The 27,433-nt window shown below is 45.3% G+C and overlaps 1 protein-coding gene and 2 long non-coding RNA genes across 4 annotated transcripts in view; 2 read left to right on the top strand and 1 right to left on the bottom strand.

Annotated features, from left to right (window-relative positions):
* Positions 1 to 27,433, top strand: part of LOC138528485 (sialidase-3-like) — a 237,249-nt gene that overhangs the window by 91,559 nt on the left and 118,257 nt on the right. The window lies entirely within an intron of this gene.
* Positions 6,841 to 7,565, bottom strand: LOC138528486 (uncharacterized). The gene is made up of 2 exons (XR_011284156.1): positions 7,339 to 7,565; positions 6,841 to 6,936 (listed from the first exon to the last, which is right to left on the bottom strand). It is a non-coding gene; the product is annotated as an uncharacterized lncRNA (long non-coding RNA).
* On the top strand, positions 10,309 to 11,033 carry LOC138528487 (uncharacterized). Its single transcript, XR_011284157.1, has 2 exons — positions 10,309 to 10,535; positions 10,938 to 11,033. It is a non-coding gene; the product is annotated as an uncharacterized lncRNA (long non-coding RNA).

Below are 27,433 nucleotides of genomic sequence, written 5' to 3'. Positions count from 1 at the left end.
TTAATACCACCCTCTAGGCCCCAGGTGCAGGCAATGTTCCTGTACTGCATAAGGGGCAGGGTACTCGGCATCTCTCTTCCTCGTCCCAATACTAGAGTGGTGTTTGTGTATGACTGAGTTAATAAAGGAAGGATGTATGACTCTGTGTTGTCTCTTCCTTGTCTCAGTACCAGGTTTGTGTGTTTTGGGAGGGTGTTTTCTGGAATCATAGGGAAGAGATTGGTAATACCCTATAAAAGTGTGGGGGACATTTGGCTCCTTATAAAAGGGAAATGGGGGATACTGTGTTTCACCCAAGGGGGCCTCATCCCCGCTCCTCAAGTCTCCTCCACCCATGTGATCCGCCCTTGCAAATCCACCCCCAGGGTCAGGATCCAAAAGAGGCAGCCTTTTCCTGGCCACCTGGGAGGAGGATATAGTGAGGAAAGAAGTGAGGACGCCCTCAGATTCTTCACACATTGCAGTGGGGACACTAATTAATTCCCGACTCAATTACGGAAATAACATTTATTTATTGTGCATTTGTAAGGCGCTTATACACCAAGAATGTGTGTTTCAAAGCACCCACAGAGCAAAGGGGAGGCAACATGGGAACAATGGCATGAAACAAATGGATGAACAGGAAAGGGGTGGTCCTACTAGGCCTTGTGAACATACAGAACATGCAAGTGCAGGGAGGGAGAGCAGGGACAGGGAATGGGGGAAGTGCTGCGAGTTCCACAGAGGGAAGTGACACGGGGTCAATTGGGTGCAGCATTATGTGCCTGACAGAGATCGCTTGGTACAGAGTGATCACCTGCCAATAATTAGTGCAGGCCTGTATGAACATAAGCCAGTGGGTGCCCGAAAGCAAGTGCTGGGGTGGGGCGGAAGGCTGAGGGCGATTGGGAGGAAGGCCGGGACCCAGAAGGACACATAAGGTCCCAGGCCACCAATCTCAGCGACTGTGGGGTATTAGCCCAGGAGTGAGAGGGGAAAGGTGGATAAGGTGAAGAGGAAAGTCTGGAGGAGCTTCCGGAAAGTGAGGAGATCCTGCTCAAGACAGAGAGGAAGGGGGTGGCTGTTCCAGAGGAGGGAGCCAGCCGAGGAGAGAGATCTGCCTTCAGCTTGCTGCTTAGAAAAGCAAGTTAATGGGAAAAGGTGTGTTAGACTCTGCCGCTTCCTATTAATGCGCATACATTTAGTGCAGAATAGGTTATCAAAGTCTTCAGCTCTACCAATAGATAATTTATTCACAAGGATGGTCAGCCAACACTTCTTTCGACCTTTGTCGTTCTCAAGGACATTTATAATCCAATACTGAATTATATACCATTAATGGGTCCAATATAACGTAGCAGTCTGAATGCGTCTCATTTCATGTTGATTGTCCTCAATTGTACTTGATTACGTGTTTACTTTTTTTGTAACGTGTGTGTGCTGTGATAACAGGTCTCACTACCTCGGTCTGCACGCAGACCTAGGTAGTGAGACCTGTTATCACATGAAATGAGACGCATTCAGACTGCTACGGCTGACCATCCTTGTGAATAAATTATCTCTTGGAAGAGCTGAAGACTTTGATAACCTATTCTGTACTAAGTACATGCACATTAATAGGAAGAGGAAGAGCGTGACACACCTTTTCCCATGAACTTGTTCTACTAATTTCTAATCAAGGCATTCTGTGGGTTGGCCTTGGAGAACAGGTGACTCAGCGTGCCAATTTGCACTATTCTGGAGTGGTCATAGTGCACTACGCAAGGATATGAACCCATACCACTTTATAACTGCTTAGAAAAGCACCTGACATGCAGAGAGTTGGAGCCATAGGAGCATAAGGATCTGGAAGGAAAGTATTTGGTGAGTGCAAGTTGAAGATAGATAAGTCTACAGCCTCAGGTAGCCTTATGGATGATGCAGAGGGATTTGAACTTGATCCTTGCAGCAACCGGGAGCCAGTGGAGAGATTTTAAGGCTGGAGGGATAGGGTCCCTGGGTTTAAGGCCAAGGATAAGTCTTGCAGCCCTATTCTGGACAAGCTGGAGGGGGCGCAGAGAGGGAAGATTAAGGAAGAGGCTGTTGCAATAGTCCAGCCTAGAGATTACCAGAGCCCTAGAGACATTGAGCTTCTGGGGGAAAGTGAGGAAAGGTAAGATACCTCTTAGGAGATGGAGTTGAAAGTGGGCCTTCTTGGCAAGGTCCAAGATGTTCGGGAGGAAAGAGAGAGAGAGGAGTCGAAGATGACTCCAAGGTTTCTGGCTCCAGATGCAGGAGAAGGTGGCCAGAGCCTAAAGAGGGTGGCCAGAGTGAAGGGAGGAAAAAGGGTGTGGGGATCCCAATAGGCAGGATCTCAGTCTTGCTGGCATTGACACAGAGATCGTTAGAGGCACACCAGGACTGGATGGCAGATCGGCAGTCGAGAATGGTAGTGGAAGTGGGGAAAGCATCTGAGGGAAGTTTAAAGAAGAGTTTGGGGTCATCTGTGTAACACTGGAAGTGAGGGGAGAAAGTGGAGATAAGGTGTGCAAGCAGAGCGAGATAGATGTTAATGAGCCAGGGTGAGAGGTTAGAGCTCTGGGGAATGCCACAGGTGGAAATGGAGGTAGGAGAGGAGAAAGAGCCCAGGATGACCGGGGAGGAACGGACAGTGAGGAAGCAGGTCAGCCAGTCCAGTGCCCGTTCCGAGATACCAAGGGTATCATGGAGCCGTTTTATGAGGATGCAGTGGTTGACCTTATCAAATGCAGAGGAAAGATCAAGAAGAATGAGGACTGCGTGAGAGTTAGTATCCAGAGAAGCAAGCAGTTCTTCACGGGTGTTCAGAAGAGCAGTGTCTGTGCCTCTGGATGCTCAGAATCCAGATTGGTGATCATGTAGGCAACCAACGACCTCAGTATGCTGGACCAGTTAGGGGAAAACTAGCTTTTCCAGGAGTTTCTCAAGGAAGGGAGTGATAGAGATGGGATGGTAGTAAGCCGGACATGACAGTCAGTAGAAGGCTTTATCAGGAGGGTTCGCAAGAGAGTGCTTGAGGAAGGAGGCAAAAGAGCCAGTAGCAAGAGAGCTGTTGCAGAAATCAGCAAGGGAGTCAATGTTGACCTTAATAGTTCTGGAAGAACACAGCGAGACCTGCTTGGAGGAGACCTTCATAGAGTGGACAACCCTAGTGACCTTGTCCGAGGTGATAGGAAAGAAGGAGGAGAGAAAGGCTGAGGGAGGTTGGGTGGCCAGGGAGATGGGGGTATGGCGAAGGGGAGGAGGAAAGAGTGCTCAGAATGTCCTGAGTTTTAGCAGTGTAGTGGGTGGCCAGTGCAGTGTAGAGGGCCTGAGCGGGAAGAGGTGAGGTAGAGATGCAGAAGGATTGGCTAGTTCCTTGCAGATTTTAAAGAGTTCAGCCATGTTGTTGGATGTTCCAGAGATACGTGCCTGGATGTGGGCCCTCTTTTTGGAACAATTGGAGAGAGGATTTAGCCTCTGGAGAAGGCAACAGGCCAGTTTGTCAGAGGATGAGCCTGTGGTCTGCCACTTCCTTTCTGTAGCTCTGCATTTGTGCTTCAAGTCTGCTAGATCAGAGTCGTACCAATTGTTACGCTTGGTGGCGTGTTTCAGCCATATCCTCAGGAACTGGGCGAGAATGTTGAGAGTGTTGGAGATGGCGAGATGGAGGTTGCTGAGAGCAGAGTCGGAGGACGAGTCTGCAGTGGGAGGAGAGGGTGGGATGAAGGTGGATGCAAAGGCAGCAGCTGACACTCGTTTCATCAGGCTGATGTCGGTGAACGAGGTTGGCAGAGCTGGGAAAGGTGTGGTCAGAGCGTTGAGAGGGAAAAGGTGGGAGGAGGGAAGGGAGTGGTCTGACCAGGAGAGTAGAGTGGTGAGAGTGGCAGAGAGCGAAAGATCTGTGATAAAAGCATCAAGGGTGTGTCTAGCCGAGTGTGTAGGAACAGAGGGGAGAATTGAGAGGGAGAGCAGGGTGCAGAGGTCACGGAAGAGAGTGGACACCATGCAAGAGGAGTCAAGGTGGATATTGAAGTCACCCAGTAGGAGGAGTTTAGAAGAAGATGTCAGGAAAAAGGAGGAGAAATCAGCCCATTCATAGAGGAACAGGGTGATAGAGCCAGGTGGTCGATAGACAGTGGCAATGGTCAAGGGCGAGGTAGCAGAGATGACCAGCTTGCAGACAAGGTGCTTGAAGGAGGACTATGACTGATTGGGTATGAGGGAAGTAGAGACCCACTCAGGGAAGACCAGGGCAACCCCACCGCCAGAGCGGTTCTGGCAAGGCTTAGAGATGATCTTGTAGCCGTCAGGGAGAAGGGAGTCAAAAGCAGTGACTGAGCTGGCATTGAACCATGTCTCGGTAAGAGCGAGGATATCGAGGTTAATGTCTACAAGGAGGAGGCAGATGTCAGCAGAATGTTTGATAGCAGAGCGAGCATTAACCATGGGCAGATGAAGCAGGTCTCTGCCTTTGAAAGTTTTCCAAGGAAGGGCACAGGGGCGTGATACACCGGTTGGAGGAGGGGGAGGAGGGACAGAGAGAGAGGAGGAGGGAGTAGCAGGCACAGGAAGGACGTTGGTGAGGGACGGCAGGCGCCAGTCAAAGAAGAGGAGGTTGGGTTGAGGACCCTGAGCCATAATAGTGCCATTACGATAGACATTAATGATACATCTGGATGATGAGAAGGCAGCCAAGAGTACTACCCATCTAGTGTCACCATTAATGGGTAAGGATAGGAAAGATGAGAGTAGGGATAGGATGAGGGGTCTAGAGATCTGGAGAGGGGACAGAAAATAGGATTTCAGTGACAATCTGTCTGGAGGTTGCGCTGATGTAGGTGTCCGCAATGGGTAGAACAGTGTTGGTGGTCAGGAACTCTTTTTTAAACTTTTTCCTTCCAGACTGTGTGAGAGAAGGAGGATAGGTGATAGTAAAGCAATTAGAATGGATAGGAAAAATAGTGAGTACCATAGGATTGGCGGAGAGATAAGGATGGAGGATGGAAGGAGAGACTGCACGGCACAAGCACAAACTCACCAGGTGGCCTAATAGCCAAAAAAGGAGAGCAAACAGATACAGAAGAAGCACTTGGGACCAAAAAAGGGTGGGTGGCGTACAGTTGTTAACACACACCTTGATTTGAAATTGCCCAAACAGCACACAAATGCAATGCAAAAATGGGGGGTGTACAGTTGTTAACATAAACCTGGATTTGAAATAGACCAAACAGCACACAAATGCAATGCAAAAACGGGCGGGGGGTGTACAGTTGTTAACAAACACTTGGATTTGAAATTGCACAAACAAAACACAGATGCAGTAAGATAAAGAGGGTATAGGAGGCATAGGCGAAAAAAAGGGAGATTGACTTTGGCACAGTTCGATCCAAAATTGGTGAGTTAGTGAAGGATATCAGATAGTCAGAACATAATTCACAGGTGCTCTGCATTGAGGGGACAGGGTGCCAGGAGAGTCACAAGTTCTTGGAATATCCGGCAGCATGCTGTGAGACTTATCGACTGTTCCGTGAGGTGGGAGGTGGTGGAGGGTGCGGTGCTGCAGGGAAGTGCATGGGGGGCCCTCTGAGCCCTCCCAGCCCTGGACAGGCAGAGATAGGGTCCTTTGGTGAGGGCCTGGGGGGGGAAGCTTACATGCCTGCCAGCTCTCCTATTGGCCCTATGATGATGATGCACAAAGAAGGTGAGCCACTCCGGTTCCTGGAAGAAGACCGAAGGAGGCTGCCACGATGGACATACAGGGCCTCATTACGACTCAGGCGGTAAGGGGTTTACGGCAGCGTAAACAGTGCCGACCCTTACCGCCTGATTCCGAGGTCCCTTAGCGCCATGGCGGATTTAACACCTGCTTTTAGCAGGTGTTAAAATCCATGGCGCTAAGGGACCATGTTGTTAATTACGCCACCGTAATTTACGGTGGCGTAATTAACGCCTTCCCCACTCCCATTATGCCCTATGGGGCAAAAATGGGAATGGGGAAGGGTAAATGGGGATTGGGGACTTACCGCCCCGCCGACCTCGGAATGGGGCGGTAAGTCCGCAAACCACCATGGCGTAAACGTAGTTTACGCCATGGTGGTAAAGGTACGACCCAGGCGGTAACTTACCGCCTGGGTCGTAATGAGGCCCACAGAGTGCCCACTGATGGTAAAGCCCAACTGGGCAGCGTGAGCTCTCTGTAGCAGCAGAACAAAAGTTTTTTACTGTAAGCACAAAAGTAAAAACAGCTTCCAGTGCCGCCAAAGGCGCACCGCGCTGAAGCGCCAGTGAAATGCACTGAAATGGAGGGATAGCCATGCTGGGCTTACCTGGCAGTGCAGATTTTGCTTCCTGTACGATTCCACCTCGTAAAGTCAAATGGCAGAGGTGGATTCCGCGGAGCAGTAGGAGGAAGGAGAGGGAGGTGGAAAGTTAGCAGGTATCCCAAAGAGACAGCTGAATAAACTCCAGAGAGCCCATAATTTGGGAATTAGACTAATCTTTAAGGTACCTAAAGCAACCGCTATTTCAGCCTTGCATTGCTCTGGCTTTCGGTTAAGGATAGAATTGATTTGAATGTCCTTTGTTTGGTTTACAAGTGTCTACATCATCTTTCCCTCCCATACCTTGCTGTGAAGTTGACCTGGTACAAACCTATAATTTTTATAGGGAACTTTTTGGGGCAAATCACTCTTTGACCTCCGCGACTTCAATTATGTACACCAAATCTGGTGGTGTCGCAATGGTGTGTGCAGCAGAAACGGAGACAAAGAGTTCCCCCACTCCGATTGTGAAAGAGATATCGAGGGTTGCACACATCTCTTTACTGCGCCACAATTGTATTTCAAAAACTTGGACTCTTGGTCATAGTGAGAGTAGGTTTATTAATAGCCCTTTTTTGATAACACGTGTTTCGGCACACTCCTAGTGCCTTCCTCAGATCAGGGCAATATCTATTTACTGATTATTTATAACATAAATTTTAGAGATTTGGCAAATACAAAAAACAAAAAATCAAAAAATCAATTTAACAAACGTTACATTTACGACGGAGCACAAATCATATTGAGTTCATATGTTTCGCGAATTCCCCAAAGTAAAAAATAAATAATAAATAAAACATCCATTTAGACACATAAACAACGTAAATTACATACATGAACCCATTTGTAAACAAAAATGTTAAGCACATACCAATCAGGAATCGAAAAATCATTTGGAGGAGTGTGGAGGTGGGAGTAAAGGGTAGTTGAAAATATAAAAAAGAAAAAGAGATAGAAATATTGTAAGTCACTAATTAAGATCACGAGATTGCATTGATTAATATATCGGGGAAATCCCAAATGGGTAAATCTAGCTTACCCATCGACTGTTCTGTCCGCTACAAATAACGTATTTGGTGGCTGAGTCCCATCAGACTCTAAACGTTTTCTAGAAAAACCGGGGTGAGACATCAGAGTCAAACCACTGTATTCATACATTGCCGTTTTGTTGCATCCTGACATTACCGTTAGTTTGCCTTCAAGCGTTTAAACAGACTCCCATTTAGCTACGTTAAAAATGTTCTATAGTTCTAAGCGTTTTTTGCCCAGCAGTAAGATCTAAACAATCCTCATGTTAGTTTCCATTAACCCGCATTCTATCATTGTGTGCCATAGAAATTATACGGATGAGGATCCGGACTGCAGTTTCAAACGCGGACCCTTTGTTAATTGGTGCGTTGTTATGTGGGCTTAACCGCCCCCTAGGGCTTACCTGACAAGTTCTGTTTTACTGCATCTCGCGTCGGGTTTCTAAAATGGCAGAGGTCTTTCCCTGTCATTTATATATAAAGTGTTGCTATGGTGCTGGTACTCCGTCCTACCTCATAGACTACATACTAAGACCCAAAGTGAAACTGGTTAAAGCCTACCTGAAAGACACTACCTCTACAATACATATCATTGAAAACATCCGATGGCAGCCTACATACCACCTTGCTACGTGGGATGTTAAGGCCCTATATACGTCCATTGGACATGATTTGGCACTTGATACTATTGACTACATTTTCAAGGACGAATCGGCATCACATTTCCCATTCGTTTGCATGTTAAAAGAAATGCTCATGGCCACCCTAGACAATAGTATTTTTACCTTTAACAACACCATATACAAACAAAAACGGGGGGTAGCCATGGGGGTCAAATATGCACCATCACTAGCGAACCTGGTAATGGGCATGTTTGAGGACCTATTAATCTATACCACAGAGGCTTACAACAGACACGTCATCAAATGGACCCGTTACATTGATGACGTTTTGCTAGTATGGAATGGCACACCACAGCAATTGGAAGCATTCAGACTTCAAATTAATAGCAACCAGTTAGGTATTCAGTTCACAGGAATCAGCAGCAAAACAGAGATCAATTTCTTGGATCTGAATGTTTATGTTTCGGGAGAACATCTTAAAACCAGAACATACCGGAAAGAGACTGAAGTCAACTCCACATTATATGCAACGAGTTGTCACCACGTACCGGTGATTAGGAATATCCCTAAAGGGGAGTACATTAGGGCTAAGAGGAACTGCAATGAACTATCTCACTTTAATGAGGAATGTGAAACATTGTCCAGGAGATTTCAGGCCAGGGGCTATCCAAGGAAGAGCATTGAAACTGCCTACAACAAGGCACGAAAAATCCCGAGGAAACAGACACTAACACAACAGGTGAAACCGAATCCGCCAGACAAGGTGCAATTTATCACCACATACTGTGCAAACAACTATGTGATTAAGAGATCTCTTAGAAAATACTGGTACTTACTTAAATTGGACCCCCATATTGGGTCATTTATACACGACCACCCATCATTGACCTACAGAAGAGCTAAAACTTTGAAACAGAGCCTCAGCCCGTCATTACTACCAGAAGATAAGGAGGAGACAGCAGGGACCTGGCTAAAAGAATCCAGCCCAGGGTTCAGGAAATGTGGCACATGCACAATGTGCAAATATGCCACACCCATGACAAATAATTTCAAGACAGATAATGGTCTTCGAATTAAGATACGAGAACAGATAAACTGCAAAAGCAAGCATGTCATATACGCTATTATCTGCATTTGCAAAAAAATCTATATTGGCAGTACGATTCGTAAACTCCGTTTCAGGATTAGGGAACACCTGGCAGTGATTGGAAGTCAAGACAAGAATCTGCCTCTAGCAGAACACTGGCAGCGCGTCCACCAGATGGACAATAAACAAGACATCAAATTCATCGGCCTAAAAAAAGTGACATTGGGTTGCAGAGGTGGCGACCAGGAACTGTTGCTACGTCAGGGGGAGGCTAAACTTATAAATTTCTTCAGAAGTGTAGAAGACGGCCTTAACACAGACAAGGAAATGTCATATTTTCTATGAATTCTGTAAATGACAACTGTTATTATATAGATTAGAATGAAGCGCCTGTGAAGCAGGCCACAATGTAGTTGAATTATTTTTTTAAAATCCAGATTAGTATGATGTACCCCAACATATGGTAAATTTAAATTCAAGGTAGCACCACTTTTGCCTCCCCATGAACGAGATTTTAGGATTGCCCTGCCCTCACAATCTCACGGGGACTACTTTTCCCAGTATGCACCTGTAGGAGTTAACACTCCTCAGGATGGGACCTCGGACTATGTTCACATGCATTTAGTCCAGATTAAGACTACAATTAATGGAGCTCATATTTCAGCAGAAGGACTGTCTTCTGTTAAATTCGAAACGGCCTTAAGAACACGCACGAATTCGCTATAGATAATCAAGGCGCTGACCTCTCAATTTCACAGAGACTACATCTCCCAGCATGCACCTGTAGCAACTAACACTCCACAGGATGGGACTTCAGATTAGGATCACATGTAATTAGCCCAGAGTAAGACTACAATTAATGGAACTCATACTGCAGCAGAAGGACTGGCTCCTTTTAAATTCAAAACAGCCTTAGAACACGCACGAACTCGCTGTAGACAATTTAGCCCTCACCATTAAAATATGGCTGACAGTTTTCCTAGCATGGAAACAGAGGTAGGACGGAGTACCAGCACCATAGCAACACTTTATATATAAATGACAGGGAAAGACCTCTGCCATTTTAGAAACCCGACGCGAGATGCAGTAAAACAGAACTTGTCAGGTAAGCCCTAGGGGGCGGTTAAGCCCACATAACAACGCACCAATTAACAAAGGGTCCGCGTTTGAAACTGCAGTCCGGATCCTCATCCGTATAATTTCTATGGCACACAATGATAGAATGCGGGTTAATGGAAACTAACATGAGGATTGTTTAGATCTTACTGCTGGGCAAAAAACGCTTAGAACTATAGAACATTTTTAACGTAGCTAAATGGGAGTCTGTTTAAACGCTTGAAGGCAAACTAACGGTAATGTCAGGATGCAACAAAACGGCAATGTATGAATACAGTGGTTTGACTCTGATGTCTCACCCCGGTTTTTCTAGAAAACGTTTAGAGTCTGATGGGACTCAGCCACCAAATACGTTATTTGTAGCGGACAGAACAGTCGATGGGTAAGCTAGATTTACCCATTTGGGATTTCCCCGATATATTAATCAATGCAATCTCGTGATCTTAATTAGTGACTTACAATATTTCTATCTCTTTTTCTTTTTTATATTTTCAACTACCCTTTACTCCCACCTCCACACTCCTCCAAATGATTTTTCGATTCCTGATTGGTATGTGCTTAACATTTTTGTTTACAAATGGGTTCATGTATGTAATTTACGTTGTTTATGTGTCTAAATGGATGTTTTATTTATTATTTATTTTTTACTTTGGGGAATTCGCGAAACATATGAACTCAATATGATTTGTGCTCCGTCGTAAATGTAACGTTTGTTAAATTGATTTTTTGATTTTTTGTTTTTTGTATTTGCCAAATCTCTAAAATTTATGTTATAAATAATCAGTAAATAGATATTGCCCTGATCTGAGGAAGGCACTAGGAGTGTGCCGAAACACGTGTTATCAAAAAAGGGCTATTAATAAACCTACTCTCACTATGACCAAGAGTCCAAGTTTTTGAAATACAATTGTGGCGCAGTAAAGAGATGTGTGCAACCCTCGATATCTCTGGTACAAACCTAACCAACCTTTGCGCTTGGCTGGTAAATTGTTATTGGTGGTTCCCCCATCTCGTATTTCCAGAGGGAGAGAGACATTTCACACTATATGGATCTAGACTATGGAATACTCTACCATGGGAGATTAGGAACTTGAAAGAGCTCATACAGTTCTACAAAGCTCTAAAAAAGACATATTTGTTTAAATAATCTACAGCGATAGGCCTCTCTTTGGACTACTTAGGTCTCTTGTTGGAATCTTAAAGCTTACATTAACATCTTTGCCCAGATGCAGTTATGTCTGCTTGGTCTTGCGCGTTATAAGTATTTCAATTCAATTCAATAGGCCCCAATCCCACATTTTCCTCTTCAACATCTCACCTACGGAACATCTTTTCCAAAACAGGAGGCATATATAAACCATTGATTTGAAAAAGAACAGGAGGTCTAAGTACAGATAAAAGCCTTGACACAATCCTCCTGGGAGGATCCACTTCCTTGAAAAATTGCCCCCACACAACCACCAGCGCTTCTCAGCAGAATGTGTCCCTCCCTTCCATAATGGTTGGCTGGAGACATGGCCGGGAACCTAATCTCCTCGCGACAGACCCTCTAAACTATATTTTCCCACCCAACATGGCAACTAGACTACTTAGTCTACTTAGACTACTTAGTCTTAGTCCTTGTTCCATGTTAATTATTTTCTTTCCTCTTTTGTTTGTATACAATAGTATCTCCCGCCCACCCACATCCTGTATTCCAAGGGACGTGAGGAGGTTTAGGATGGTATGTAGGACTGTGAGACGAAAGTCTGCGGGCTTCATCGCAATTTGGACAGTAGGCCTTAAATGCGGCAGTAACGCTATTAACCACTGCATAATTTAAGGGCTGGCCCAATCATGAGTTGGGCGGAAAGTGGGACTTTTACACCCGTTTCTGGTGCTATTAATGCGGCGCTAATTGCACCGGCACTAATAGCTCCACCCCATACCCTTTGGGTCCAGTGGACCCATTAGGGATTGGCGATTTACCACCTTTACGCTACCCATGTTCCAGCGCTAATTGCGCCGGACCAAGTAGAGGTAATGCTATTTGTGTTGGCGGCATCCTGGCACAGTTACCGCCGGAATACTCGCAACCTTGTGATCGAGCCCCAAGACTAAGTGCAATTAAGATAACCAGTGAGTAATCGGATCATTAGCCCCTTGTCCGTCTTTCTTCCTTACTTCCTTGAGGATCTACCAAGCAGACCCGTTTGAACATAAAATTCCATAAATAGAATACATACCATGCAGATTTATTGAATAATTACAGTGCAACTAATGCCAACACTGACAATCAAACGTGTGTTGATAGTCCCATGCACGCCAACAGTTTATCAGGCCTGATGAACGTAGTAGGGGTAGCCCAAGGGACTACTCAGCAGATTTCTCCATTTTTCAGGAACCACAGATTATGGATTTGGCTACTAGTAGGCTTCCTTCCTTAGATACATAAACCCATCATGCAACCACACAATGCTTATTACTAGGACCAAACAGCTCCAGGGCTTGATATTGCCGGTCCCATGAAAGCTATATTCAGTGGTCAAAGTGAGCGGGGACGGTCGGGAATGGAGTTCCACTACTTCTATGTTTTACTCTTAACAGTTCCTCGCAATCATTTTCACCCTTCCTGAACTTTTCTTTGTGAAGTCAAAGCACATTTCTTCACTTCACCACCCAATAGGCGTTACAGCTAAACTGAAATATATTTCACATCAATTGGCTGTCAAGCAGCATGGCTGGAACCCTTGAAAAATGTGTTGCACTTTGCTCCCTGCCTGGGTCACAGTTCCACTACTTATTTTGGTACACTTCTACCACTGGCTATATTATACTACAAGCAGCACATTAATTATAGTTGCTTTCTCACTGTTTTATAAGCAAGTGCAGACTAAAGACGTGCATCCATAGTATCACAAATATTCCCCTTACCCCCCCCCCCATGAAACTGCTTGTGCGTCATGTCCTTCTCTGTTCGTTTACTCTGTTTCCATCTGCACTTCTCTGTCTCTCCCTCTCATCTATTCCTTACTACCAAAGGTCTATGGACTGCATAGACCCATGCAGGGTCACAATACACCAATACCAAGAAGAGGCTAGGGGCCATAAATTCACTACAGAGGTTCTAGCCCTAGATTGAAAAATCTCAGTGCAGAATGTCAAATCTTTCAAATCTCTGATTGCGAAATTATGACCAAGGATAAAATAAAGACACTGGGAGTCCGTTTTGACCAAACCGTGTCCATGAAGACTCAGGTGAGTAGTCCTGTCTCTTCTGCTGCCTATTACATCAGACCCCTGCATCATATCCATCCCTATCTGTCCCTGAAAGGTTGCGAGACAGTTGCCAGAGCTATTATATGCTCGAAGATTGACTATACTGGCAGCTTACTGGTGGGGATTGGGAAGGGTGAGATGGCTAGATTTCAAGTGGTACAGAATAGCACAATCAGAGCCATTATGGGACTTAGAAAATGTGATCATGTCTCTGATGCTAGGATAAGTCTCCATTGGCTACCTATAGAGGCTAGGATCGGGTTTCGTTCACTATCACTTATAAGTGCTTAGCAGGACAATATCCAGCATATGTGGTGGATAGTTGAATAGGACGAGAGACACTAAGACACTCAGATCTAATGACCTGAAATTGTTAGAGGTTCCCAGACCTTACTTGACAATGGTCAAAAGAGGCACATTCTGGGTGGCTACACTTCTGAGCTGGAATGCCATGTCTGTTGATCCCAGAAGTTGTGAGTCACTGGAAAGTTTTTTTTTTTAAAACTTGCCTATTTAGTTAGGCCCCTCTAGCAGCTGAGTCAGTTACTTGTAGGTCCCACTGGTCTTTAACCATCTTTGTTGGGACTCTAGTCCTGGGCGCCTGTATGCCTGAACTTTTTTGGTAGTGCTTGAATAAATGAATTAAAGTAAAGTAAACTAAGAAATTACATCCTTGGGATGGAGTCCTGATTCTTTGTATCTGGCTCACTAATTAAGAAGACCTGTGCGATATATTGGAGCTGCCTCTGTGAAGGCTGTGAGTGTAGTTGTCAGCAGGGTTGGGCGAAATGGCTCAATTTCGATCCATGGGAAAATTGGCAGATTTCAAGCTAAATTCACCTGATCTGCCAATTTCGCCTGGGGAGTAGAGTTAGCAGTTTGTGACCTTTTGCTACACAAAAATGTGTTTTTTCCTAAAATGTCAGTTTTTTGTGTGTGTTTCGAACAATTTTGGGAAAAAAAATTTCCACACAAAAAGAAAAATGACTAAAGATGTGGCAGAAAAGGTAGAAAACCAACCAGTCGGCGGAACAGAATTCTTGGCGAAGTTTGACAATTCCGTTTTGTCAGCGGTAATTTCACCCACCATAGTTGGCAGGGTTCTCACAGCAGTCCAGCAGTTACTGCAGAGGTATTGAAGCGTGCCTCGAATCACTATTCCGCCACCCTGCCTTTCCTTTTGCCATTTAATCTGGCCTGTTCACGTGGCGGTTTCCTCCCTCAGCGTTTCCTCAGGCTTCACGCATCCACTGTCAGTCCTAATTTTCAAAGTCTACTTCGGGTCGCCAAGAAAACAGTTCCATGTCTTAAAATCGCGGCAAAAATGGCTGTGAATACAAAATATCGTGGCAAAAATCCAGTGGTTTTGCTGCCACAATCATGTAAAGGATGCGGGGGATACCCCCACAACCCCTGGACCCATTATATCATTTAAGGGGAGAGGGGGACACCCCCGCAACTCCCGCTCACCTTAAAAGGTATAATGGGGTACACCTTTACCGGGTCAAACCACAGCATTTTTGCCGTGATTTGTTTTACCGGCGATATTTTTGCAGCGATTTTATTACCTGATACCAAGAAAACTCATTCATTCTCAGTGCCTTCTGTACTGCACTCCAAAGCCCATGGCCATCGAAATGTGTGGCTTACATTTGATCATTTCTTTAGTTAAATACTTGAAATCCCCAACTACCTTCATTATTTTAACAAATTCAGGCTTATATCAGTCATGACTGTATGTTGGCCATGGACTTAGTGATTCAGCGCACACTGTACGCTACTCCAAAAAGCCCGACTCATGGTATTGCCTTATATATCTAATAATGCCAGAGACTTCATAAATTGGACATCACACACCATTTGCCTCTTGGCTTACTCCTGCCAACTTCTTTCAATGTAACTTCCCATGATCCCCTTGAGTATCAGACTCATTCTGTGACATAATTTTCTCTGATGTCCCTAATGTCGCTAACTATGCAAATGAGTGAGCCAGCACATGGTTTTGCAGCCCAGTGCCCCACAAATCCTAGTTCCGCTCCTTCCAACATTGGTGCTGTGTATCCCCCTCCCCTTTCCAAAGGGGATTTATTTACAGAATGAGTTGAATCTATATATATTTGTGAACGTTTGATTGCATGTCCGGGGGTTGGCTCCAGCGCCATAACAGCTGGTGATCTGAGATTCTGGCCCAAGGTCGGCATACCAGTCTGGGGTGTACTGGCAATAGTGAAATTTGACCAAACCCACTCATCTGCCCTGCACAGGGCGTGGTCCGGCCCTGTGCTATCAGTATAGGCGATCTAGGAAGAGTGCTGATTTTGCGATTGTTGGCTGCAGGCCCACAACAGTTGGCAGGCTGAAATTGTGGCTCGAGGTCAGCATACCATTCTGGGGTGTATTGGCGATACTGAAATCTGACCAACCCCACCCATTAGACCCACACATTGCGGGGTCCGGCCCTGTGCTATCAGTATAGGCAATTTCGGGAGACTGATGATTTTGCGACTTTTTCAAAAATAGGAAGTTAGGACGCAATGTCGGCATACCAGTCTGGGGTGTACTGGTGAGAGTGAAATTCGACCAACCCCACCCATTCGCCCTTCACAGGGGTGGAGCGGGGTCCAGCCCTATGCTATCAGTATAGGCGATTCCAGGAGATTGACAATTTTGCGATTTTTCAAAGCAGGAAGTTAGAACACATAATTACATACACAAGACTATAGCAGACCACCACATGCATATCACCTACACACCCGTGCAACTCTGGGGGGTATGGCTTGCTTATATACTGAGACAGTGATTTATTTACAAACCTACCCAGAGACAGATACATTTCCAAGGTGCAGGTTGGCTGTAAATAAAACCAAGTGAGGTCATGCAGAGGGACTCAAAATACAAATGTGCTCATGATGTATTGTTCGGGGGAAGGCATCCCTTGCCTGAGCTGCCTGCTGCTTGCCTGTAGGTCACTCTTTAGGTCGTAGCCAGCACTTAGGCAACGTCACCTTGTTATAACACCCTCGGTTTCTCATCCCACTTAAAGCACGGCTACTAGTCGTGCATTTCCTTTCAACAGTGGAGCTGTGGAGAGTGGTTTGGCTGTCAAGGGGACTGTAGGGTGACGTGGCTGCAGAGGGTAAAGTGCCAGTGGAAGAATGTGAACAAGCCTTCAGCTTGTCTAGTTTTGGCCATTAGATGGCGGTGTAAGCATTGCTACAATCCAAACTATTGGCATGAGAAGTAAATTAAGAAGATAGTCTGTGAGGAAGGTACACAGCCTGTGGGTGTTGTTTAAATTTGTATCCACCCATTGACCACCCATGGCCATGCTATCCTCTAAAGTCATTCCATTCATGACCTCCTCTACTCCAAAACAAACACCTTGGGATCTCTTTGAGCTAGCTCTGTGCCTTTAAGGGTGTGACAGTGTTATTTCTAAGCAGTCTTCTGAATGGCAATCGCTTCATTGCTGCTGTAAACCCACTCCTGGTGTAATTAAATGTCTTGAGCAAGTGTGCCTTCCGCCACTTGATTTCTGTTCGATAGGCGAGCCCTTGCATCTGTTCCTTGCACTGAATTTCTTTTAAATACAAGCATTGACAAATCCAGCAGTTTTTGCCCTGGTAGAGGCATTAGATAGGCATTTGCCAGGCACTGCCATAATATCCCTAAATACTAACACCATTTGGCAGATGTTGCCATCTTATGACCAGGTAGCACCATTATGGCAGTGCCTAGAAAAGGTCTTTTGCATACCTACACAAAAGTCAAAACTGTTGGCTTTAACAAAACCTTTTTCATGTTTTGAAAGCATATCACACGTAACCACCTACCCACCCACGAGATCTATCTGCAGAGGATGATGATAAAAAATGCAGAGTTGATATCAACTCTGCCACAGACCTCGCTCATCTACGCCCAACTCCAATATTTGACAGAGTCCCGCGCATGGAAACAGAAAGTGACAGAACTATTTCGAAGAACATGGGGTGGACAGGAAAGAGGTGCCGGATGTCAAAGTCAGCATTTCCTGACAGTGTCATCGTTTTTATTGCTGATCGAAATGCAAAGTGCACAGAATTACTTCACAAAATATGTTTTCCTGTTGATTGCGTTTTCTCTGTGGAGGGGACAGGCATGGGGGAAGGAGCAGGGTGTGGAGCAAAGACGCCCTCGTATGCTTCACTTTCCCGGACTAGGAACCTTCAGATAAGAGCAAAAATGCAGTCAGACATTTCTGTTCCTTATGAATCAGTCTTTTTTGGTTTTGGCGAATTTTTGTGGCGCTTGCGCCCAGAATTGCCTAAACCATCGTTACATAAAAGAAAAAGAGGGAACGAGGGTTCTGCACTGAGAAAATCTGGTTCACATAGCAATGGGCAATGCCACGGCATGAAATTGCCAAATCACACAAATCATTTTCCAAACTCCTCTACTGTACTACCCAAAGAGAAATCCTCTAACAATACTTGGAATAATCAGCAGCTTTGCAAGAAGCAAGTCCGGCTTTCCACCTCCCAGATGCACACTGATTTCATATTGGGCTATGTTGTTCTGTTTTTGGCTGACAATTGGCCAATTTTGGGCTATTTTTTACAGCAGATCTGTTTTTTTGCTCCCGTGGTGCTGCCTTTCTACCAGTGACGGGTCCTACATTTGGGTGTATGGGGCCTGACCCCTTATCACTTAGGTGAAAATGTGTGTTTGGATCTCAGACTGTAACTTTCACCTAGCCCAGATTGCGGTGCAGCAGCACAATAGCTGGTCAATCATGGGATGGGCGTGCTTGGAGGGTGGGCTGTGTGTATGTGTGACCTGGCCAGCACAGGTCACGTCCCACATTAGGAGTGCCTTTTCTGTTTTATGCAAGAACCTCAAAAGGCATTAGATTGTGTTTTCCCTCTGGTGTGACTGACAACATAGCGGGGCTAACCCCTACTGAAGGCCCCCAACCCTTGTCCTTCATCACATGTTACACCACCCAAATAATCGTACAGACTCCAATTTTTCAGATTGGAATAAACGTGGTCACTTTATTGAGGTCATCCTAATGGGCGGACCTAGCCTTACTCAGACCTTGCCAATAAAAACACCTCCCCGGGTGGCCACTCGCCATTCCGGGGTTTCACAAACCGGTGAGCCCTCCGCACTTTGGTTTGGCATATTTCCGGGTGACACGGTCACTTCCAGTTTCCGTTCTAACGAGAACGGCCCACCTCTGGTTAACCAACCGCCAATTCAGTCACTCCCATAACCATGTATGGAACGAGTCCTGGGCCACCGCAATCAGTTGTTGAGTCCCAACTGTCCCTAATGGTGTCAGTGCCCGTCGAACCCCATCCTGTTCCATGCAGCCAGCAGGTATAGCTCACGGCAGCATACGCAGCGTACCGCCTTCTCTAGGACCGCCCTTGCAACTGTGCCTGTGAAAGAAAAAACATATTAGAAACACTGCAAAACATTCCTATTTGAAAAGAAAATTCTGTTAATGCATGCAACAAACAGTCCTGCGCAACCTTCATTACCTGTAACACTCAGCGGGGAGGGAGGGTGGATGCTGCTGCTGGACTGCAAAGAGGGTGACCTCCTGCAGCCCAGACCATTTCATGTGCCTCCCCAGGGCCAGCTGGTTCCAGCTGTACCCTGGGGTCACACCCTTCCACCCCCCCTCAGGAGAGGGGAGGCAAGCCAGACGCAGGGGGACAGAGGGGCGGCCCGCTATGACGGCTGTCCCTCTAGCGCCCCCTGCGTGGGGTGGGCAATCCGCTTATCGGGGCTAACCCCTACTGAAACCCCCCAACCATTGTCCTTCATCACGTTACACCACCCAAATAATTACACAGATGACAATTTTCCAGATTGGAATAAACATGGTCACTTTATTGGAGTCATCCTACCTGGCAGCCCTAGCCTTACTCAGGCCACCAGTGTGCCTGGCATACAAAACACCTTCACAAACCGAAGAACTCTCCTCACTTCGGTTTGGCATATTTCCAGGTTACACGTTCACTTCCGATTTCCGTTCTAGCGAGAACGGCCCACCTCTGGTTAACCAACTTTCAAGTCAATCACTCTCATAACCTTCAAAGGTGCGAGTCCTGGGCCACTGCAATCAGTTTTTGAGGAGTCCCCTAATGGTGTCAGTGCCTGTTGAACTCCATCCTGGCTCATGCATCCGGCGGGTATTGCTCGCGGCAGCATAAGCAGCGTACCTCCTTCTCTAGGACCGCACTTGTAACTCTGCCAAGCTTTGGGGGTGACCCCCCCCATGACCCACAATGCCCCCACCTATTTCAGCCCAATCTACTCACCATGGCTCATTAGGCACCTCCTGCCCCATTTAGTGCTGCAAACATATCCAAGAGGAAAACATTATGCCCCTTGTCAGACAGGTGAACCCTGTCCCTAGCAACATATACTAGGACCTTTTCGCACACCATCCTGTGCCTGACGAAACCCAATCCTTCCAGGTGCATAATAATCCTCTCCCTATTTTCGTTCACCCACTTTCTATATTTTTCTGTGGTCGCATTGGCCCATGCACCTCGCCACACATTCCGCGCCACAAACCCATGATCCCCTCCTGCATTTCAATTAATTACTGTCCTCTACCCAGGTGGTGAGGTTACCACCCCCTGGGTGTACTATCATTACCCTTGGTGCAACCGTCCACACTAAGTGCCTGCACACACAAGACAGCCCTACCACCTTGGTGCTCCCCAGGCCCATGTTATAACACGTACCTGCCACAATACTGGTCACCCACCTGCCATAAAATGGTCAATCCCTCTAATAGTCACCTACGGGCAATCCCTGCACCACCTGTTGCCCATGAGCAGGCTATAATGCACCTCTCTCTTCCGGCCTTACCTACTTCCAAGTGGACCATACCATACCATTCCTGAGAAGTAATTTCCAGACCCTTTATGGAGCGTAGCACCGGGCTACTTGGCAGCCATTGAGGATTCCAGCTGCCCCCTATTGTTAAAAGTGCATGTCCATTATTCTGTACTCACTTCCGGTGGTCCTCGCTGCACATTGACAATCTTTTCATCTACAGACCCCACCTTCAAGAACCAAATGCAGCTATACTGCTATCTGGACCTAACTCCTGGCGCCACCGATATGTCTTGAACTGCTCCCTTGTTTCCCCCACCTACGGATAGACCTTCCGGAACCTCTTTACGCAATACGCATGTCTCACCTGGAAACTGCAAATACGCCCTTCTTTGCAGTGTGCAAGCTTTACCTGGACCATGCGGGTATTCTAATAACACATGCTGTTACAGCATAAATTACTTTGGCAGCCTCCACAAACTAACTAATGTTTTGTGTCCTAGGTGCTTTCTTTTTTTCTTTTTTTTTTACATCTCTTGTCCTTTACTGGGCCCCTTCTCCATGCATGCATGAACCCACCTTACCAGTGCCACTCCGCTCTTGTTCTCATCAATCCTCAACTTGGCTGTTACCTGATACAGACCCTTTGTCGGCCGAACCTCTCGCCGGTCCTTTGTTCCTGTGACATAACTGAAAATATTAGCAGTTCAGTCATTACATTCACTGCATCAATCCCCTTGACGAGATCATGCCGCTATTCAAAGCTTCAAAGTGGCTGTTCTATAACTACACAAATTCCATCAACCCCCATCAACCAGTAGCTGTGATCCCAAACCCTCGGCACGGGGAGCCTGATGCACCGGCTGCCGCTCATACACTGCAACCAACTCCTTTTATTATGTTAATTATACTATTTACATACCACTTTTGCCAGAGCAATATAGGCAATTCTCTATACAAGTATTATTATACGGCATGGCTCGGGAGGATAGCTCAGGGGCAACACGTTTGCCTTGGAAGCAAGATGACATGAATCAACACAGGTTTGATCCCCGGGTCCGCCCTTAGAAGCCTCTGGGTATTAAGTGTGTTATTAATAACCAATTATAATTATAACCAATTATACAACCAAAATTAGTATTTATTATCTATCTTGGAAAAATGTAAGGCTGGGTCAGCAGTGCCCATCTTCAAACCTGTGACCTTGAACTCCAACATGGATTTCAGTTGCAACAATTCAACTCGCTGAGCTACCTTGCCAGGAAAGATTGGCATGCAACCCTCCAGGAACCGCAGTCAATCCCACCAATACATACCTATCCTTGACAAACAGGTCTTCGAACTTGTGCTGCTCCGAGTTGTCTTACTTCCTGACAAACACGGCTGTATTGCCCTGAGCTCTCCCTGGGCCTTGAAAATCGGGAGTTACCCCTCACCCATTTTAAACCACTTCTCTCCTTGACCCCGACCCCCGAAAGGCACCTTACTCGGCCATTCCTCACTTACCATGGTGTCACTTAAACCTGCCCATGTGTTAATAGCATCAACAACCCGATCAGGATATCCCAAAAATCCTGTTACAGTGATGAAACTCAACTGCTCCTGGCATATAATGACAAACTCACCACGTCCATCACTGCTCCCCTTACCAATTCTTCTTCGTCGTCCTCTGTTTCGACACGAGTCACCTTCCCTCTACCACTTCTTATGTCTCTCCTATAGGTGTCCTGTAATTATAGCTGCCAAAGTTGTTAATGCCATTACTGGGAACCCATAAACCCGCGGATATACTGTTTCACCCCGATTCATGGAACAGAAGTGTCTTTTTGCCGTGCGCAAAGTCACTTTGCACAGTGCAAAACATTCCATGAATCAGGCCCATTGTATCTTTCCAATGCCACTGTAGCTCCGTTTGTTCACGCAGAGGCTAATATATAACGCCATGACACATTTAAACATTGATCGCTCCTTCGCTTTGCAGGGAGCATCCTATCACCGCTGCGCTTTTCGCCAAATGACCCTTTTGTGAATACCCCACTTCTCGCTCTAACCACTGGGCTGTCGCGCAACTGTTGCGAAAATTAAGCACTGAAACTATTATCCCTTTCAAAGCCATGTACCAACCCGTCAGAGAAGTATTCTTAACTGTCAGGTGCTGGGCGGGCTGATGAACAACCGCCTGAAACATCTGTGTACCCTCAGCCTCATTTGCTCAGGCTTTTAAATAGCGCCAAATAAAATGCATTACCACCGCAGCAGGTTGCACAAGATTTCTTGATTTAAAAAAAATTAAACCACAGTGGTTACTGCAAAGAACTGCTCATGTCAACCTCATTGACACTTTCTTTTAAATAGCGCCAAATGTAATATAATACCACTGCAGCAGGCAGCAGACATCATTTTGTTTATTTTAAAACCACAGTTGTCCATGCATAGAGCTGTTGTTGGTTCCATGTGTTAATATCCCCGCAAAAATATCGCCATACAAAAATATCGCCATATCTTAGCGGCAATATTAAGCTATGGAACCTGCGGGAGACACCCCAGCAACCCACATATTTTTTTTAAAGGGAGGGGGGTCACCCCTGCAACCCCTGGTCCCATTTAGCCCATAAATTATCCCCAGCAATAATATCGCCTATGGCCTTACCCCACAACCTTATATATGGCGATATTATTGGTGGGGATAATATTACCTGATACCCTGCTGTTAAACTGTCTAGCATGTTGGACGGGCCTGCACCCGATAATCCTGAGGCGTCACGGCCCTGTGGTGGCACTCTCAGTTTAAAGTTGTACCCATGCTCGGCTCAATTTTATTTAAACACTCCCTTTCTTCGTTTTAAACATTCATTGTAAACACCCCTTATTTCCGAAATCTGGAAACATTTACAACACACTGATGCTTGAAAATGCCTTACCTGCACAAGACAACCAGACATCACTGTGTATTGCCCTACTTGTCTTCACATCACAGAATTATGTCCAAGTGGGCAAGCATTACAACGTTTCAGGCTTATGTGATGCATGCATTTACTGTGGAGAATAGGCAGAATGAGGGACTTTGGAATGCTATGGCCCCTTCCCAGTGAGCTGTGACTTGTCAGGGAAAGGGGCCATTAGCATTCTCCAATTCACACATGTTTGCCCCAGTCCAAAAATAAAAGATAAGACATCAAAGAAACAGACTTGGGGAAAAACCTGGGGGCCTGTGAAGCCCATCTATGGCTTTTACCATAGCTTTGCTTTGTTACTCAAAAGCCCCCATTAGTGCCAACCTGCATTATGCAAAACAACCAACCCTTTTGTTAAGATTTCAAGGAGGCAGACCGCTGTGTTTTACACATCAGAAAAGCACACTTTTCCTCGTTTTTTTGGGATTTGTTACCACTGGGAGTCGCAGGCTGTGTCCGATCTTGGCTCGAGTGGTTCAAAGCAATAGTGCGTTCAGCCGCAAGGCAGGGAACAGGTCCACACCCGTTCTTCCTCTAGCCAGAACTATAAGACGCAGACGTTGCACATAGCTATGAAGCATGGTCCTGCCCCTCACACTGGATGCATATTGATGCCCTGACCTTAACACTGGATGCCTGCTGATGCTCTGACCCTAGCACTTAATGTATGCTGCTCCTATCTCCTAGTCTTCCCAGGCAGTTTCTCCTCGAAATACTAAATAGACCTTACCCCCCACTTATCTCTGGCTGAGGAGAGCTAGAAAGCTATCCATCAGCTCGTTGACAGGCCTGCTCCTTATCTTGTCTGGAGCTTTGCGTGCCATGAACCCCTTACCACCCCCTTCAAGGAAAGACACAGTGGCAGTGGGCAGCCTGATGCAGACGTAATGCATCCCTTACTCACCGAAGTAATGCATCGTAGCAAAAACTGAAATAGGACCATTTGCACATGGAACGTTGAGGGCATCACTCACCTTCTGAGTAATGAGGGATCAATGGACTTGCTGTTGCAGTGTGAAATGTTTATGCTACAGGAGTGCTGGTTGCTGAATGAATTGTGCAGTGATGGCTATGAGATGTTTCAAGTTTTGGGTAGCAAAGGAACCAAGGGGCGTCCATTTGGAGGCCTTATAATCTCGTCAGAAATATATCATTAACACTTCTAGAATAACTCTAAAGAAAACCCCAACGTCCTTGCGGTTAAGATTAGTCTTATAAATATGTCTGACCCTCCCGGTATTGCACACAAAGACAGCCTTATTGAAAGTGTCTCAGACATTATTTCCCCTCAAAATCAATCCCAGAAAATATAATAATTGGAGGAGATTTTAACGCTAGCTGCTGCTACAAGGGCGAAATCACAGAAACTGAATGTGTAAGTAGCCTCTCTCTCCATTATGGAGAGGTCCTTGAAGAACGAGAATTGTAATATCTGACTAGACACATTAGCAGAATGGGTATGTTTTGTGCTTAATGGACGAGTCATTGTGGATAGACTAGGGAAGCCTACCTGGAAAAAGGGCTCTCTATCATCCACAACTGATTATTTATTTTGTAATGAGGAGGCTATGCCGCAAATTAGGAGGTTAGTGGTAGTGGGAAATACTCTTGCAATGATGACACTCACTATTGCTGGCCAAGGTCCCCCAGCAGACATCATGGTTGGGGATATTGACGTGAACACTGGCGGAAATAGAATCAGATGTTCAGAGAAAAATCGTACCAAAGTGAATACTTTGTTTCTACACACTTAGTTGATCCATCTAAAAAAGTCCTTGGTATGAAGGTGCATCTTATCGAAGCCTGGATCAAGGATACTATGTCTAAGTTGACTATACACAAAGAAAAGTATGCTAAGTTCAGCAATCCTAGTGTAAAATCAAGTAAATATCGAGGCTTGGTACCACCAAAAATTGGATCTGCCAGTCACAAAGTTTAAAGATTTATTCTGCACAGATTCAAATATCAAAGCAGATAGCTATCTGGTTCACAGCACCTCACAGTGTGTACCACAAACACTGTCAGGCGAGTGAGTCCTGATCATCACAAAACATGCAGTATGTATATACAATCCTGATAATAGCTCAGCCCATCTCCAAACTAATAAGTTACACATTTGTGTTTGTGCCCAGTTCACATGGCAAATACAACAATATTGTCTTTACATACTTCAAGTGTTTTCCAGCCTTCAAAATACAATGGTTACAACTTTGTTCTGTCTGGTCATGTTGGTTATCCAGCTTAGGCTGATCCTAGTTTCAAGAAACCAAATTAAATAGCTTATTGTTAAAGGTACACAGTTATAATTTGTCTAACATTCAGTTCATGGCTGAGACTATTGATACAGAAAACACTTTAAATTAGAGTTCACTTTAGCTCCAAGGTTCCGTAAACATACTGACAAACTTTGTTGTCGTCAGCTGTGTGGATCTTTAGCTTTCCAATGTACACAGGATTCCTTCAGAAACATGCAGCATCAGCTTACATTCATTGTATAATGCTGTTTGTGGGAGAATGAGGTCTGTAGACATAGATAACACTTTGAATGAGAGTTTGTTCTGACTACAAGGTCTTGTTTGCACAGGACAAATAGTCTGCTCTGCCAGTCCTAGTGTTGACATAGGCTCAAAGGTCGATTCTGTTTTAGCAGCAGAAAACATAGCTTAATCATTACTGGAGAGTGAGCAGAAATTAAAACCAAGATGGAGGACTTTTTCCAAGATGGCGCCTGAAGTCAATTCTAATTCAGAACTTTGTAACGCGGATTTCTCCATTGAGCAACTAGGCTTAGGCCAATATAAATCAAAAAGAGGCACTAATATGATTTCCGTTTAACTCTAGAAAGAGAACTCAGTTTGACAAGCCAATTCAGACTTCCAAAAGGGTTATGAGAAGAGAGCTTAGAGCAATTAAAAAGTCTGAACTTGACCCGTGGGCTGCTTATCAGGCCTCTCGACTCATAAAATATAGATACAGACAATGGGTTAAGAGCTGAAAGTACTCCCATTGAAATGCACAATGGCAGTATTTGCTTAAAGCAGTTTCCTCTAGGGATACGAAAAAGATGTGGAGTCAGTTGGCAAACGTAAACTCTTCTAAAGCCCAGCAGGTCACTAATTGTATTAGTGAGTGTGATTGGGTCGAGTTTATTAGAGAGACTTTTTCCAGTGGCCACGCAAGAGACGGGGAACCTATCTCCACTAGGAGAAGCTTTGATTTGGGTTATGACCTGGTTGACATAGAAATGAAAATACATAAACTTAAAGACTCTAGGGCTCCAAGACCAAATGGCCTGGCAAATGCTGTATTGAAAAGATCCCCTGAGTTCTGGTCCAAGATACTGTTTATTCTTTTCAATGAGGTCTGTGAAGATGGGAGAGTACCCAAATCTTGAAGGAATTCTATCTTAATACCCACCTATAAGTAGGGCAAAAGGACCTCTCCTGGGAACTTCAGACTTCTAGCAATGTTGGACTTCACTGGGAAAATCTTTGCATCTCTGGTCCTAGATGGTCTAAAAAAATGGGTCAGGGCTGCCAACCTACTTGATGATTTCCAGATAGGCTTTAGGGCAGGCTCAGAGATAGGCCATTGCCACTGGATCATTGACACTCTTACCAGAGATGCGAAGATTAAGGGCAGGCCTTTCCTACATGTGGCCATGATTGATTTCCGGTCGGCATTGTTAAGCGGCTTCACTTCAACACTACAGCTAAGTCAATGCCTAGTCTGGGATGCTGAGGGAAACCCTTATTGATATAATTTTAGGTCCAGTTCATGTACTCTGGATGACAACCCTTATATAACACCCCTCTCTTAGAATCCCCCTGACCCCACTGAGCCAAGAAGTAGGTCGGTTTTGCAAATTTAAAAGGTTTATTTGAGAAATATAACAATATATATCTATCACACTTTTATAATAAATTAATATTGGATATCACACTTAAAATATGACAGTGATCAACAATGGATAATGTTCTACTGGTAAACTGATTTGGTTACTTAGAAGTAGTATAGAGGATGAGGTAGCTGAAATGCTTTATGGTTTCAAGGAAATGCAAGGAATAAATGCAGTACAGAAAATAAACTGATATGGTTTCACAAGAGATAATATGTTCACTTTTCCCCTGGTGGCAATTCACCCCCCCCCTATATGCAATGCAAGGAGATGGAAGTAACACACACAGTCTTCAGGAATACAATCAAATACAATACGGAATTCAGTTCCCCC

This window comes from Ambystoma mexicanum, chromosome 7q (assembly GCF_040938575.1).
Source record: "Ambystoma mexicanum isolate Mex_15411 chromosome 7q, UKY_AmexF1_1, whole genome shotgun sequence".
NCBI classification, from domain to species: domain Eukaryota; kingdom Metazoa; phylum Chordata; class Amphibia; order Caudata; family Ambystomatidae; genus Ambystoma; species Ambystoma mexicanum.
This window is presented reverse-complemented; position numbering and strand designations above follow the sequence as displayed.